Source organism: Salmo trutta, unplaced genomic scaffold (assembly GCF_901001165.1).
Source record: "Salmo trutta unplaced genomic scaffold, fSalTru1.1, whole genome shotgun sequence".
NCBI lineage: Eukaryota > Metazoa > Chordata > Actinopteri > Salmoniformes > Salmonidae > Salmo > Salmo trutta.
In genome coordinates this window covers 13,535-30,531 of record NW_021822289.1, presented here as the reverse complement: position 1 = coordinate 30,531, position 16,997 = coordinate 13,535, and the positions used below count along the sequence as shown (strand labels likewise).

Sequence of the window (16,997 nt, the reverse complement as noted above, 5' to 3'; positions counted from 1 at the left end):
TCCCTGCTATTAACCAATTAGCATCCAGGATCCAAACAACCTGTTTTATAACATTGCATTGCCTCTGGTTATTGAAAGACATGTCTAAGACTGGTCTATTCATGTATTCTGTAGGCCTATGTATTTGTTTCGTTTTTTTTCAGTTATCACTATCTGCCTCTGGTTATTGAAAGACATGTCTAAGACTGGTCTATTCATGTATTCTGCAGGCCTATGTATTTGTTTCGTTTTTTTCAGTTATGACCCTGTTTCTGTCATCACTATCTGTTTTGTTAAAATTTGTTTCCGCCCGGTTTCGAACCGGGGACCTTTCGCGTGTGAGGCGAACGTGATAACCACTACACTACAGAAACTACAAGAAAAATGGAAGTCATGGAAAATGTTAGGAATGCCCACAAGTCTACCGCCCATAATATCCCAAATAGAGTACCACAGTAGGAGTCATAATACCCATAAGAACTAGCGGTCGAACAGGGAAATGGTTCCAATCGTTTTTCCACCATTCATATTCCCCACAGGGGATTTTAAAAACAATTAAAAAAGGCCTGTGTTTCTTGTTGGCTTACCCTGGCATGGTAACCGTGTAATTCTCTCTAGGACAAGGTGACTTTTATAAAAAATATTCGCCTGTATTTACCCCCCCAAAATTAAATGCTAATTAACTGCTAATGTGGCTATCATAAAGAACTACAAATGTATTATTTTAAGTGTTTCTAAAATCCCCTATGGGAAAAATGAATGGTGGAAAAATGGTTGGAACCATTTCCCTGTTTGACCGCTAGGTTTTATGGGTATTATGACACCTCCACTGTGGGGCTTTTCCCAGTTTTATTTGACAATTTGTATCATGTTAAATATTAGCCACTATCGGGAGCCACTGTCAGTAACAGCCACATACATTTATTTTGGCATACTTTCATTCCGTTGACCTTTCTTTAATCTGTCACATCCTTGTGAATTGTTCCTGAGGGTTGCTAGCATTAGTGAATCATATTAAGCTAAAGTATTGCAATAATTTGGGACATGTAGCCTATTTGAATCATTATGGAACTCAGACCACACGTAGCAGGAATTTATTCAGAGCGCCCAAGCTAGCCACCCCAGCAGAGTGCGTTACGCGACTTAAAAGGGTAAGTCTGAATAGCAAATACTGAGAAGTGCGTAGGAAAAGCATGAATTCCTAAATTGGGATCGAGCCCTAAGTGAATAGGCTTACTGTCTAATTTGTTAAATGTGTTTCCGCCCGGTCTCCTTTCGCGTGTTAGGCGAACGTGATAACCGCTACACTACGGAAACTGCATGAGTAGGATACTAAGGGTGTGACTTTGGCTGGGTGGGTGGGTGGGGCATTTATCGCTCTCAGAACCTAATGAAGTCAGAAATGACTTAGCCATTAACTAAGCAATAAGGCTTGAGATCCCGGGAATTATCGTGTGAATAACTCCTGAATACTCTCAGATAATGAAGTCTGAGTCCACGCTAGTGAGATCCGGGAATTATCGTGTGAATAACTCCTGAATAAGGCTGATTCACCGTAGGGATGGTTTGGCTGAGCAGCCGCTCTTGGAAGAGTCTTGGTGGTTCCAAACTTCTTCCTTTTAAGAATGATGGAAGCCACTGTGTTCTTGGGTACCTTCAATGCTGCAGAAATGTATCGGTACCCTTCCCCACGTCTGTGCCTCGACACAATCCTGTCTCGGAGCTCTAGGGACAATTCCTTCCACCTCATGGCTTAGTTTATGCTCTGACAGCACTGTCAACTGTGGAACCTTATATAGACAGACAGGTGTGTGCCTTTTCAAATCATGACCAATCCATTGAATTTACCACAGGTGGACTCCAATCAAGTTGTAGAAACATCTCAAGGATGATCAATGGAAACAGGATGGACCTGAGCTCAATTTCCAGCCTCATAGCAAAGGGTCTGAAAACGTATGTAAATAAGGTATTTTTTAAATCTTTTTTTATGAATTAAAAATGATATGTTATCGCTTTGTCATTATGGGGTATTGTGTGTAGATAGATTTTATTTGACTTAATCCATTTTCAGAATAAGGCTGTAACGTAACAAAATGTGGAAAAAAGTAAGGGGTCTGAATACTTTCCGAATGCACTGTAGCTATGCAGGCTAGCTACTTTTCCTTTGCTAGCCAGCCAACTAATCTATCACACAATCACATCAAGCAGCTGAAATGACAGAAAACTGTCTGCACTTTTGTTTGTTTTACCTTGGATTATATTGCCATTTCTTTGGATATATCCATTATAATGACCCTGATAAATTAATTTGCCTGTCTCAGGGAAGCTGTCATTCTGGTCACATTCATACACATCGCACGGTGGAGGTCACCAAAAAACGGCAACATTGATCCACAGGTCGGAGAGGCAGACAGCAAGGTTTAGACAAACCTCAACTGTTTCAAACCATATGCTAGCCTAGGGGCATTGGGAAATATTGTCTAGACCAGTGATATTTAAAGTCGGGGTCGGGGGGACTGCAGTGGGGATATATATATTCATTATTTAGGAACAAAAAATTATAGTACAGATTATTGTATGAGACAATATAGAAACGTTTTTGAGAAAGTTAATTAGAAAAAAAGTATTTGATTGGGTAATTGAAGGTTATTTGTTGATGTAAAAAAAAATGTAACGTACCGATTTTAAAGTTGTATTTGGGGTGGGATCACAAGAAATGATTGCAAAAAAATGGGGACCCCAGAAATTCTGTAGGAAAAATGGTGTCCCTGCTGAAAAGGTTTGAATACCATTGGTCTAGACACATTTTTCCAGGGGAGATGAAGTTTATAAATTGACTGGCTGGGCCGTGGGACAGTGGATGCGCATTTATAAATCTAATGGACCGCTAACAGGCACTACCCGCAGAATGCTGGGATGGTGGTGCTTCAACTCCCTGCTATTAACCAATTAGCATCCAGGATCCAAACAACCTGTTTAATAACATTGCATTGCCTCTGGTTATTGAAAGACATGTCTAAGACTGGTCTATTCATGTATTCTGTAGGCCTATGTATTTGTTTCGTTTTTTTCAGTTATCACTATCTGCCTCTGGTTATTGAAAGACATGTCTAAGACTGGTCTATTCATGTATTCTGCAGGCCTATGTATTTGTTTCGTTTTTTTCAGTTATGACCCTGTTTCTGTCATCACTATCTGTTTTGTTAAAATTTGTTTCCGCCCGGTTTCGAACCGGGGACCTTTCGCGTGTGAGGCGAACGTGATAACCACTACACTACAAACTACAAGAAAAAAATGGAAGTCATGGAAAATGTTAGGAATGCCCACAAGTCTACCGCCCATAATATCCCAAATAGAGTACCACAGTAGGAGTCATAATACCCATAAAACTAGCGGTCGAACAGGGAAATGGTTCCAATCGTTTTTCCACCATTCATATTCCCCACAGGGATTTTAAAAACAATTAAAAAAGGCCTGTGTTTCTTGTTGGCTTACCCTGGCATGGTAACCGTGTAATTCTCTCTAGGACAAGGTGACTTTTATAAAAAATATTCGCCTGTATTTACCCCCCCAAAATTAAATGCTAATTAACTGCTAATGTGGCTATCATAAAGAACTACAAATGTATTATTTTAAGTGTTTCTAAAATCCCCTATGGGAAAAATGAATGGTGGAAAAATGGTTGGAACCATTTCCCTGTTTGACCGCTAGGTTTTATGGGTATTATGACACCTCCACTGTGGGGCTTTTCCCAGTTTTATTTGACAATTTGTATCATGTTAAATATTAGCCACTATCGGGAGCCACTGTCAGTAACAGCCACATACATTTATTTTGGCATACTTTCATTCCGTTGACCTTTCTTTAATCTGTCACATCCTTGTGAATTGTTCCTGAGGGTTGCTAGCATTAGTGAATCATATTAAGCTAAAGTATTGCAATAATTTGGGACATGTAGCCTATTTGAATCATTATGGAACTCAGACCACACGTAGCAGGAATTTATTCAGAGCGCCCAAGCTAGCCACCCCAGCAGAGTGCGTTACGCGACTTAAAAGGGTAAGTCTGAATAGCAAATACTGAGAAGTGCGTAGGAAAAGCATGAATTCCTAAATTGGGATCGAGTAGTGAATAGGCTTGTATGTTGTGCTTCCCGCCGGTCCTTTCGCGCGTGTTAGGCGAACGTGATAACCGCTACACTACGGAAACTGCATGAGTAGGATACTAAGGGTGTGACTTTGGCTGGGTGGGTGGGTGGGTGGGCATTTATCGCTCTCAGAACCTAATGAAGTCAGAAATGACTTAGCTCATTAACTAAGCAATAAGGCTTGAGATCCTGGGAATTATCGTGTGAATAACTCCTGAATAAGCTCTCAGAACCTAATGAAGTCAGAAATGACTTAGTCCATTAACTAAGCAATAAGGCTTGAGATCCCGGGAATTATCGTGTGAATAACTCCTGAATAAGGGCTGATTCACCGTAGGGATGGTTTGGCTGAGCAGCCGGCTCTTGGAAGAGTCTTGGTGGTTCCAAACTTCTTCCTTTTAAGAATGATGGAAGCCACTGTGTTCTTGGGTACCTTCAATGCTGCAGAAATGTATCGGTACCCTTCCCCACGTCTGTGCCTCGACACAATCCTGTCTCGGAGCTCTAGGGACAATTCCTTCCACCTCATGGCTTAGTTTATGCTCTGACATGCACTGTCAACTGTGGAACCTTATATAGACAGACAGGTGTGTGCCTTTTCAAATCATGACCAATCCATTGAATTTACCACAGGTGGACTCCAATCAAGTTGTAGAAACATCTCAAGGATGATCAATGGAAACAGGATGGACCTGAGCTCAATTTCCAGCCTCATAGCAAAGGGTCTGAAAACGTATGTAAATAAGGTATTTTTTAAAATTTTTTTATGAATTAAAAATGATGTTATCGCTTTGTCATTATGGGGTATTGTGTGTAGATAGATTTTATTTGACTTAATCCATTTCAGAATAAGGCTGTAACGTAACAAAATGTGGAAAAAAGTAAGGGGTCTGAATACTTTCCGAATGCACTGTAGCTATGCAGGCTAGCTACTTTTCCTTTGCTAGCCAGCCAACTAAATCTATCACACAATCACATCAAGCAGCTGAAATGACAGAAAACTGTCTGCACTTTTGTTTGTTTTACCTTGGATTATATTGCCATTTCTTTGGATATATCCATTATAATGACCCTGATCAATTAATTTGCCTGGCTCAGAGAATCAAATCAAATCAAATCAAATCAAATTTATTTATATAGCCCTTCGTACATCAGCTGAAATCTCAAAGTGCTGTACAGAAACCCAGCCTAAAACCCCAAACAGCAAGCAATGCATGTGAAAGAAGCACGGTGGCTGGGAAAAACTCCCTAGGAAAAACTCCTGAGAAAGGCCAAAAACCTAGGAAGAAACCTAGAGAGGAACCAGGCTATGAGGGGTGGCCAGTCCTCTTCTGGCTGTGCCGGGTGGATATTATAACAGAACATAGTCAAGATGTTAAAATGTTCGTAAATGACCAGCATGGTCAAATAATAATAATCATAGTAATTGTCGAGGGTGCAACAAGCACGTCCGGTGAACAGGTCAGGGTTCCGTAGCCGCAGGCAGAACAGTTGAAACTGGAGCAGCAGCATGGCCAGGTGGACTGGGGACAGCAAGGAGTCATCGTGCCAGGTAGTCCTAGGGCTCAGGTCCTCCGAGAGAAAGAAAGAAAGAAGAAGAGAGAATTAGAGAGAGCATATTTACATTCACAGGACACCGGATAAGACAAGAGAATACCCAGATGTACAGACTGACCCTAGCCCCCGACACTAAACTACTGCAGCATAATACTGGAGGCTGAGAAAGCTGTCATTCGGTCACATTCATACACATCGCAAGGTGGAGGTCACCAAAAAAACGGCAACATTGATCCACAGGTCGGAGAGGAGACAGCAAGGTTTAGACAAACCTCAACTGTTTCAAACCATATGCTAGCCTAGGGGCATTGGGAAATATTGTCTAGACCAGTGATATTTAAAGTCGGGGTCGGGGGACTGCAGTGGGGATATATATATTCATTATTTAGGAACAAAAAATTATGAGTACAGATTATTGTATGAGACAATATAGAAACGTTTTTGAGAAAGTTAATTAGAAAAAAAGTATTGATAAAATGAAGGTTATTTGTTGATGTAAAAAAAATAACGTACCGACAAAGTTGTATGGGGGGATCCAGAAATGATTGCAAAAAAGGTGACCCCAGAAATTCTGTAGGAAAAATGGTGTCCCTGCTGAAAAGGTTTGAATACCATTGGTCTAGACACATTTTTCCAGGGGAGATGAAGTTTATAAATTGACTGGCTGGGCCGTGGGACAGTGGATGCGCATTTATAAATCTAATGGATCCGCTAAGGCACTACCCGCAGAATGCTGGGATGGTGGTGCTTCAACTCCCTGCTCTTAACCAATTAGCATCCAGGATCCAAACAACCTGTTTTATAACTTTGCATTACCTCTGGTTATTGAAGACATGTCTAAGACTGGTCTATTCATGTATTCTGTAGGCCTATGTATTTGTTTCGTTTTTTTTCAGTTATCACTATCTGCCTCTGGTTATTGAAAGACATGTCTAAGACTGGTCTATTCATGTATTCTGCAGGCCTATGTATTTGTTTCGTTTTTTTCAGTTATGACCCTGTTTCTGTCATCACTATCTGTTTTGTTAAAATTTTTTCCCCGCCGGTTTCGAACCGGGACCTTTCGCGTGTGAGGCGAACGTGATAACCACTACACTACAGAAACTACAAGAAAAAAATTGGAAGTCATGGAAATGTTAGGAATGCCCACAAGTCTACCGCCCATAATATCCCAAATAGAGTACCACAGTAGGAGTCATAATACCCAGAAGAACTAGCGGTCGAACAGGGAAATGGTTCCAATCGTTTTTCCACCATTCATATTCCCCACAGGGGATTTTAAAAACAATTAAAAAAGGCCTGTGTTTCTTGTTGGCTTACCCTGGCATGGTAACCGTGTAATTCTCTCTAGGACAAGGTGACTTTTAAAAAATATTCGCCTGTATTTACCCCCCCAAAATTAAATGCTAATTAACTGCTAATGTGGCTATCATAAAGAACTACAAATGTATTATTTTAAGTGTTTCTAAAATCCCCTATGGGAAAAATGAATGGTGGAAAAATGGTTGGAACCATTTCCCTGTTTGACCGCTAGGTTTTATGGGTATTATGACACCTCCACTGTGGGGCTTTTCCCAGTTTTATTTGACAATTTGTATCATGTTAAATATTAGCCACTATCGGGAGCCACTGTCAGTAACAGCCACATACATTTATTTTGGCATACTTTCATTCCGTTGACCTTTCTTTAATCTGTCACATCCTTGTGAATTGTTCCTGAGGGTTGCTAGCATTAGTGAATCATATTAAGCTAAAGTATTGCAATAATTTGGGACATGTAGCCTTTTGAATCATTATGGAACTCAGACCACACGTAGCAGGAATTTATTCAGAGCGCCCAAGCTAGCCACCCCAGCAGAGTGCGTTACGCGACTTAAAAGGGTAAGTCTGAATAGCAAATACTGAGAAGTGCGTAGGAAAAGCATGAATTCCTAAATTGGGATCGAGCCCTAAGTGAATAGGCTTACTGTCTAATTTTTAAAATGTGCTTCCGCCCGGTCTCCTTTCGCGTGTTAGGCGAACGTGATAACCGCTACACTACGGAAACTGCATGAGTAGGATACTAAGGGTGTGACTTTGGCTGGGTGGGTGGGTGGGGCATTTATCGCTCTCAGAACCTAATGAAGTCAGAAATGACTTAGCTCATTAACTAAGCAATAAGGCTTGAGATCCTGGGAATTATCGTGTGAATAACTCCTGAATAAGCTCTCAGAACCTAATGAAGTCAGAAATGACTTAGTCCATTAACTAAGCAATAAGGCTTGAGATCCCGGGAATTATCGTGTGAATAACTCCTGAATAAGGGCTGATTCACCGTAGGGATGGTTTGGCTGAGCAGCCGGCTCTTGGAAGAGTCTTGGTGGTTCCAAACTTCTTCCTTTTAAGAATGATGGAAGCCACTGTGTTCTTGGGTACCTTCAATGCTGCAGAAATGTATCGGTACCCTTCCCCACGTCTGTGCCTCGACACAATCCTGTCTCGGAGCTCTAGGGACAATTCCTTCCACCTCATGGCTTAGTTTATGCTCTGACATGCACTGTCAACTGTGGAACCTTATATAGACAGACAGGTGTGTGCCTTTTCAAATCATGACCAATCCATTGAATTTACCACAGGTGGACTCCAATCAAGTTGTAGAAACATCTCAAGGATGATCAATGGAAACAGGATGGACCTGAGCTCAATTTCCAGCCTCATAGCAAAGGGTCTGAAAACGTATGTAAATAAGGTATTTTTTAAATCTTTTTTTATGAATTAAAAATGATATGTTATCGCTTTGTCATTATGGGGTATTGTGTGAAGATAGATTTTATTTGACTTAATCCATTTTCAGAATAAGGCTGTAACGTAACAAAATGTGGAAAAAAGTAAGGGGTCTGAATACTTTCCGAATGCACTGTAGCTATGCAGGCTAGCTACTTTTCCTTTGCTAGCCAGCCAACTAAGTCTATCACACAATCACATCAAGCAGCTGAAATGACAGAAAACTGTCTGCACTTTTGTTTGTTTTACCTTGGATTATATTGCCATTTCTTTGGATATATCCATTATAATGACCCTGATAAATTAATTTGCCTGTCTCAGGGAAGCTGTCATTCTGGTCACATTCATACACATCGCACGGTGGAGGTCACCAAAAAAACGGCAACATTGATCCACAGGTCGGAGAGGCAGACAGCAAGGTTTAGACAAACCTCAACTGTTTCAAACCATATGCTAGCCTAGGGGCATTGGGAAATATTGTCTAGACCAGTGATATTTAAAGTCGGGGTCGGGGGGACTGCAGTGGGGATATATATATTCATTATTTAGGAACAAAAAATTATGAGTACAGATTATTGTATGAGACAATATAGAAACGTTTTTGAGAAAGTTAATTAGAAAAAAAGTATTTGATTGGGTAATTGAAGGTTATTTGTTGATGTAAAAAAAAATGTAACGTACCGATTTTAAAGTTGTATTTAGGGTGGGATCACAAGAAATGATTGCAAAAAAATGGGCACCCCAGAAATTCTGTAGGAAAAAATGGTGTCCCTGCTGAAAAGGTTTGAATACCATTGGTCTAGACACATTTTTCCAGGGGAGATGAAGTTTATAAATTGACTGGCTGGGCCGTGGGACAGTGGATGCGCATTTATAAATCTAATGGAACCGCTAACAGGCACTACACGCAGAATGCTGGGATGGTGGTGCTTCAACTCCCTGCTATTAACCCAATTAGCATCCAGGATCCAAACAACCTGTTTAATACATTGCATTGCCTCTGGTTATTGAAAGACATGTCTAAGACTGGTCTATTCATGTATTCTGTAGGGCCTATGTATTTGTTTCGTTTTTTTTCAGTTATCACTATCTGCCTCTGGTTATGAAAGACATGTCTAAGACTGGTCTATTCATGTATTCTGCAGGCCTATGTATTTGTTTCGTTTTTTTTCAGTTATGACCCTGTTTCTGTCATCACTATCTGTTTTGTTAAAATTAGTTTCCACCGGTTTCGAACCGGGGACCCTTTCGCGTGTGAGGCGAACGTGATAACCACTACAACTACGGAAACTACAAGGAAAAAGAGTGGAAGTCATGGAAATGTTAGGAATGCCACACAAGTCTACCGACCATAATATCCCAAATAGAGTACCACAGTAGGAGTCATAATACCCATAAGAACTAGCGGTCGAACAGGGAAATGGTTCCAATCGTTTTTCCACCATTCATATTCCCCACAGGGGATTTTAAAAACAATTAAAAAAGGCCTGTGTTTCTTGTTGGCTTACCCTGGCATGGTAACCGTTGTAATTCTCTCTAGGACAAGGTGACTTTATAAAAAATATTCGCCTGTATTTACCCCCCCAAAATTAATGCTAATTAACTGCTAATGTGGCTATCATAAAGAACTACAAATGTATTATTTTTTAGTGTTTCTAAAATCCCCTATGGGAAAAATGAATGGTGGAAAAATGGTTGGAACCATTTCCCTGTTTGACCGCTAGGTTTTATGGGTATTATGACACCTCCACTGTGGGGCTTTTCCCAGTTTATTTGACAATTGTATCATGTTAAATATTAGCCACATCGGGAGCCACTGTCAGTAACAGCCACATCATTTATTTTGGCCCATACTTTCATTCCGTTGACCTTTCTTTAATCTGTCACCTCCTTGTGAATTGTTCCTGAGGGTTGCTAGCATTAGTGAATCATATTAAGCTAAGTATTGCAATAATTTGGGACATGTAGCCTATTTGAATCATTATGGAACTCAGACCACACGTAGCAGGAATTTATTCAGAGCGCCCAAGCTAGCCACCCCAGCAGAGTGCGTTACGCGACTTAAAAGGGTAAGTCTGAATAGCAAATATACTGAGAAGTGCGATAGGAAAAGCATGAATTCCTAAATGGGATTCGAGCCCCTAAGTGAATAGGCTACTGTCTAATTTGTTATTAATGTGTTTCCGCCCGGTCTCGAACCGGTGACCTTTCGCGTGTTAGGCGAACGTGATAACCACTACACTACAGAAACTGCATGAGTAGGATACTAAGGGTGTGACTTTGGCTGGGTGGGGTGGCTGGGTGGTGGTGGCATTTATCGCTCTCAGAACCTAATGAAGTCAGAAATGACTTAGTCCATTAACTAAGCAATAAGGCTTGAGATCCCGGGAATTATCGTGTGAATAACTCTGAATAAGGGCTGATTCACGTTAGGGATGGTTTGGCTGAGCAGGCTGCTCTTGGAAGAGTCTGGTGGTTCCAACTTCTTCCCTTTTAAGAATGATGGAAGCCACTGTGTTCTTGGGTACCCTTCAATGCTGCAGAAATGTATCGGTACCCTTCCCCCACGTCTGTGCCTCGACACAATCCTGTCTCGGAGCTCTAGGGACAATTCCTTCCACCTCATGGCTTAGTTTATGCTCTGACATCACTGTCAACTGTGGAACCTTATATAGACAGACAGGTTGTGTGCCTTTTTCAAATCATGACCAATCCATTGACTTTACCACAGGTGGACTCCAATCAAGTGTAGAAACATCTCAAGGATGATCAATGGAAACCGGATGGACCTGAGCTCAATTTCCAGCCTCATAGCAAAGGGTTCTGAAAACGTATGTAAAATAAGGTATTTTTAATCTTTTTTTATGAATTAAACATGATATGTTTATCGCTTTGTCATTATGGGGTATTGTGTGTAGATAGATTTTATTTGACTTAATCCATTTTCAGAATAAGGCTTGTAACGTAACAAAATGTGGAAAAAAGTAAGGGGTCTGAATACTTTCCGAATGCACTGTAGCTATGCAGGCTAGCTACTTTTCCTTTGCTAGCCAGCCAACTAAATCTATCACACAATCACATCAAGCAGCTGAAATGACAGAAAACTGTCTGCACTTTTGTTTGTTTTACCTTGGATTATATTGCCATTTCTTTGGATATACCATTATAATGACCCTGATCAATTAATTTGCCTGGCTCAGAGAATCAAATCAAATCAAATCAAATCAAATTTATTTATATAGCCCTTCGTACATCAGCTGAAATCTCAAAGTGCTGTACAGAAACCCAGCCTAAAACCCCAAACAGCAAGCAATGCATGTGAAAGAAGCACGGTGGCTGGGAAAAACTCCCTAGGAAAAACTCCTGAGAAAGGCCAAAAACCTAGGAAGAACCTAGAGAGGAACCAGGCTATGAGGGGTGGCCAGTCCTCTTCTGGCTGTGCCGGGTGGATATTATAACAGAACATAGACAAGATGTTAAAATGTTCGTAAATGACCAGCATGGTCAAATAATAATAATCATAGTAATTGTCGAGGGTGCAACAAGCACGTCCGGTGAACAGGTCAGGGTTCCGTAGCCGCAGGCAGAACAGTTGAAACTGGAGCAGCAGCATGGCCAGGTGGACTGGGGACAGCAAGGAGTCATCATGCCAGGTAGTCCTAGGGCTCAGGTCCTCCGAGAGAAAGAAAGAAAGAAAGAAAGAGAGAATTAGAGAGAGCATATTTACATTCACACAGGACACCGGATAAGACAAGAGAATACTCCAGATGTAACAGACTGACCCTAGCCCCCCGACACATAAACTACTGCAGCATAAATACTGGAGGCTGAGAGAAGCTGTCATTCTGGTCACATTCATACACATCGCAAGGTGGAGGTCACCAAAAAAACGGCAACATTGATCCACAGGTCGGAGAGGCAGACAGCAAGGTTTAGACAAACCTCAACTGTTTCAAACCATATGCTAGCCTAGGGGCATTGGGAAATATTGTCTAGACCAGTAGTGATATTTAAAGTCGGGGTCGGGGGACTGCAAGTGGGGATATATATATTCATTATTTAGGAACAAAAAATTATGAGTACAGATTATTGTATGAGACAATATAGAAACGTTTTTGAGAAAGTTAATTAGAAAAAAAGTATTTGATTGGGTAATTGAAGGTTATTTGTTGATGTAAAAAAAATGTAACGTACCGATTTTAAAGTTGTATTGGGGTGGGATCACAAGAAATGATTGGCAAAAAAAATGGGGACCCCGAAATTCTGTAGGAAAAATGTTTTATGTTTTTGTCCTGTCCCTGCTGAAAAGGTTTGAATACATTGGTCTAGACAACATTTTTCCAGGGGAGATGAAGTTTATAAATTGACTGGCTGGGCCGTGGGACAGTGGATGCGCATTTATAAATCTAATGGAACCGCTAACAGGCACTACCCGCAGAATGCTGGGATGGTGGTGCTTCAACTCCCTGCTATTAACCAATTAGGCATCCAGGATCCAAACAACCTGTTTTATAACATTTGCATTGCCTCTGTTATTGACAGACATGTCTAAGACTGGTCTATTCATGTATTCTGTAGGCTATGTATTTGTTTCGTTTTTTTTTCAGTTATCACTATCTGCCTCTGGTTATCTGAAAGACATGTCTAAGATGGTCTATTCATGTATTCTGCAGGCCTATGTATTTGTTTCGTTTTTTTTCAGTTATGACCCTGTTTCTGGTCATCACTATCTGTTTTGTTTAAAATTTGTTTCCCGCCCGGTTTCGAACCGGGGACCTTTCGCGTGTGAGGCGAACGTGATAAACACTACACTACGGAAACTACAAGAAAAAGAGTGGAAGTCATGGAAAATGTTAGGAATGCCCACAAGTCTACCGCCCATAATATCCCCAAATAGAGTACCACAGTAGGAGTCATAATACCCATAAGAACTAGCGGTCGAACAGGGAAATGGTTCCAATCGTTTTTTCCACCATTGCATATTCCCCAACAGGGGATTTTAAAAACATTAAAAAAGGCCTGTGTTTCTTGTTGGCTTACCCTGGCATGGTAACCGTGTAATTCTCTCTAGGACAAGGTGACTTTTATAAAAAATATTCGCCTGTATTTACCCCCCCAAAATTAATGCTAATTAACTGCTAATGTGGCTATCATAAGACCTACAAATGTATTATTTTTAAGTGTTTCTAAAATCCCCTAGTGGGGAAAAATGACTGGTGGAAAAATGGTTGGAACCATTTCCCTGTTTGACCGCTAGGTTTTATGGGGTATTATGACACCTCCACTGTGGGGCTTTTCCCAGTTTATTTGACAATTTGTATCATGTTAAATATTAGCCACTATCGGGGAGCCATGTCAGTAAACAGCCACATACATTTATTTTGGCATACTTTCATTCTGTTGACCTTTTAATCTGTCCACATCCTTGTGAATTGTTCCTGAGGGTTGCTAGCATTAGTGAATCATATTAAGCTAAAGTATTGCAATAATTTGGGACATGTAGCCTATTTGAATCATTATGGAACTCAGACCACACGTAGCAGGAATTTATTCAGAGCGCCCAAGCTAGCCACCCCAGCAGAGTGCGTTACGCGACTTAAAAGGGTAAGTCTGAATAGCAAATACTGAGAAGTGCGTAGGAAAAGCATGAATTCCTAAATTGGGATCGAGCCCTAAGTGAATAGGCTTACTGTCTAATTTGTTAAAATGTGCTTCCGCCCGGTCTCCTTTCGCGTGTTAGGCGAACGTGATAACCGCTACACTACGGAAACTGCATGAGTAGGATACTAAGGGTGTGACTTTGGCTGGGTGGGTGGGTGGGGCATTTATCGCTCTCAGAACCTAATGAAGTCAGAAATGACTTAGCTCATTAACTAAGCAATAAGGCTTGAGATCCTGGGAATTATCGTGTGAATAACTCCTGAATAAGCTCTCAGAACCTAATGAAGTCAGAAATGACTTAGTCCATTAACTAAGCAATAAGGCTTGAGATCCCGGGAATTATCGTGTGAATAACTCCTGAATAAGGGCTGATTCACCCGTAGGGATGGTTTGGCTGAAGCAGCTGGCTCTTGGAAGAGTCTTGGTGGTTCCAAACTTCTTCCTTTTAAGAATGATGGAAGCCACTGTGTTCTTGGGTACCTTCAATGCTGCAGAATGTATCGGTACCCTTCCCCAGTCTGTGCCTCGACACAATCCTGTCTCGGAGCTCTAGGGACAATTCCTTCCACCTCATGGCTTAGTTTATGCTCTGACATGCACTGTCAACTGTGGAACCTTATATAGACTAGACAGGTGTGTGCCTTTTCAAATCATGACCAATCCATTGACTTTACCACAGGTGGACCTCCAATCAAGTTGTAGAAACATCTCAAGGATGATCAATGGAACAGGATGGACCTGAGCTCAATTTCCAGCATCATAGCAAGGGTCTGAAACGTATGTAAATAAGGTATTTTTTTAAATCTTTTTTTATGAATTAAAAATGATATGTTATCGCTTTTGTCATTATGGGGTATTGTGTGTAATAATTTTATTTGACTTAATCCATTTTCAGAATAAGGCTGTAACGTAACAAAATGTGGAAAAAGTAAGGGGTCTGAATAACTTTCCGAATGCACCGTAGCTATGCAGGCTAGCTACTTTTCCTTTGCTAGCCAGCCAACTAAGTCTATCACACAATCACATCAAGCAGCTGAAATGACAGAAAACTGTCTGCACTTTTGTTTGTTTTTACCTTGGATTATATTGCCATTTCTTTGGATATATCCATTATAATGACCTGATAAATTAATTTGCCTGCTCATCAGAGAAGCTGTCATTCTGGTCACATCATACACATCGCACGGTGGAGGTCACCAAAAAAACGGCAACATTGATCCACAGGTCGGAGAGGCAGACAGCAAGGTTTTAGACAAACCTCAACTGTTTTCAAACCCATATGCTAGCCTGGGGCATTGGGAAATATTGTCTAGACCAGTGATATTTAAAGTCGGGGTCGGAGGGACTGCAGTGGGGATATATATATTCATTATTTAGGAACAAAAAATTATGAGTACAGATTATTGTATGAGACAAATAGAAACGTTTTTGAGAAAGTTAATTAGAAAAAAAGTATTTGATTGGTAATTGAAGGTTATTTGTTGATGTAAAAAAAAATGTAACGTACCGATTTAAAAGTTGTAGTTTGGGGTGGGATCACAAGAAATGATTGCAAAAAAATGGGGACCCCAGAATTCTGTGGAAAAATGGTGTCCCCTGCTGAAAAGGTTTGAATACCATGGTCTAGACACATTTTTCAGGGGAGATGACGTTTATAACATTGACTGGCTGGGCCGTGGGACAGTGGATGCGCATTATAAATCTAATGGACCGCTAACAGGCACTACCCGCAGAATTGCTGGGATGGTGGTTGCTTAGCTCAACTCCCTGCTATTAACCAATTAGCATCCCGGATCCAAACAACCTGTTTTATAACATTGCATTACCTCTGGTTATTGAAAGACATGTCTAAGGATGGTCTATTCATGTATTCTGTAGGCCTATGTATTTGTTTCGTTTTTTTTCAGTTATCACTATCGCCTCTGGTTATTGAAAGACAGTCTAAGGACTGGTCTATTCATGTATTCTGCAGGCCTATGTATTTGTTTCGTTTTTTTTCAGTTATGACCCCTGTTTCTGTCATCACTATCTGTTTTGTTAAAATTTGTTTCCGCCCGGTTTTCGAACCGGGGACCTTTCGGTGTGAGGCGAAGTGATAACCACTACACTACAGGAAACTACAAGAAAAAAGTGGAAAGTCATGGAAATGTTAGGAATGCACACAGTCTACCGCCCATAATATCCCAAATAGAGTACCACAGTAGGAGTCATAATACCCATAAGAAACTAGCGGGTCGAACAGGGAAATGGTTTCCAATCGTTTTTTCCACCATTCATATTCCCCACAGGGGATTTTACAAAACAATTAAATAAAAAGGCCTTTGTTTCTTGTTGGCTTACCCTGGCATGGTAACCGTGTAATTCTCTCTAGGACAAGGTGACTTTTATAAAAAATATTCGCCTGTATTTACCCCCCCAAAATTAAATGCTAATTAACTGCTAATGTGGCTATCATAAAGAACTACAAATGTATTATTTTTAGTGTTTCTAAAATCCCCTATGGGAAAAATGAATGGTGGAAAAATGGTTGGAACCATTTCCCTGTTTGACCGCTAGGTTTTATGGGTATTATGACACCTCCACTGTGGGGCTTTTCCCAGTTTTATTTGACAATTTGTATCATGTTAAATATTAGCCACTATCGGGAGCCACTGTCAGTAACAGCCACATTACATTTATTTTGGCATACTTTCATTCCGTTGACCTTCTTAATCTGTCACATCCTTGTGAATTGTTCCTGAGGGTTGCTAGCATTAGTGAATCATATTAAGCTAAGTATTGCAATAATTTGGGACATGTAGCCTATTTTGAATCATTATGGAACTCAGACCACACGTAGCAGGAATTTATTCAGAGCGCCCAAGCTAGCCACCCCAGCAGAGTGCGTTAC

At 40.7% G+C, this 16,997-nt stretch overlaps 2 non-coding genes across 2 annotated transcripts; both read right to left on the bottom strand.

The window, feature by feature from the left end:
- Positions 1-280: 280 nt before the first annotated feature.
- trnav-cac (transfer RNA valine (anticodon CAC)) lies at positions 281-353 on the bottom strand. Its single transcript has one exon. It is a non-coding gene; the product is annotated as a tRNA-Val (tRNA).
- Positions 354-10,624: 10,271 nt separating this feature from the next.
- trnav-aac (transfer RNA valine (anticodon AAC)) lies at positions 10,625-10,697 on the bottom strand. The gene has a single exon. It is a non-coding gene; the product is annotated as a tRNA-Val (tRNA).
- Positions 10,698-16,997: the final 6,300 nt, after the last annotated feature.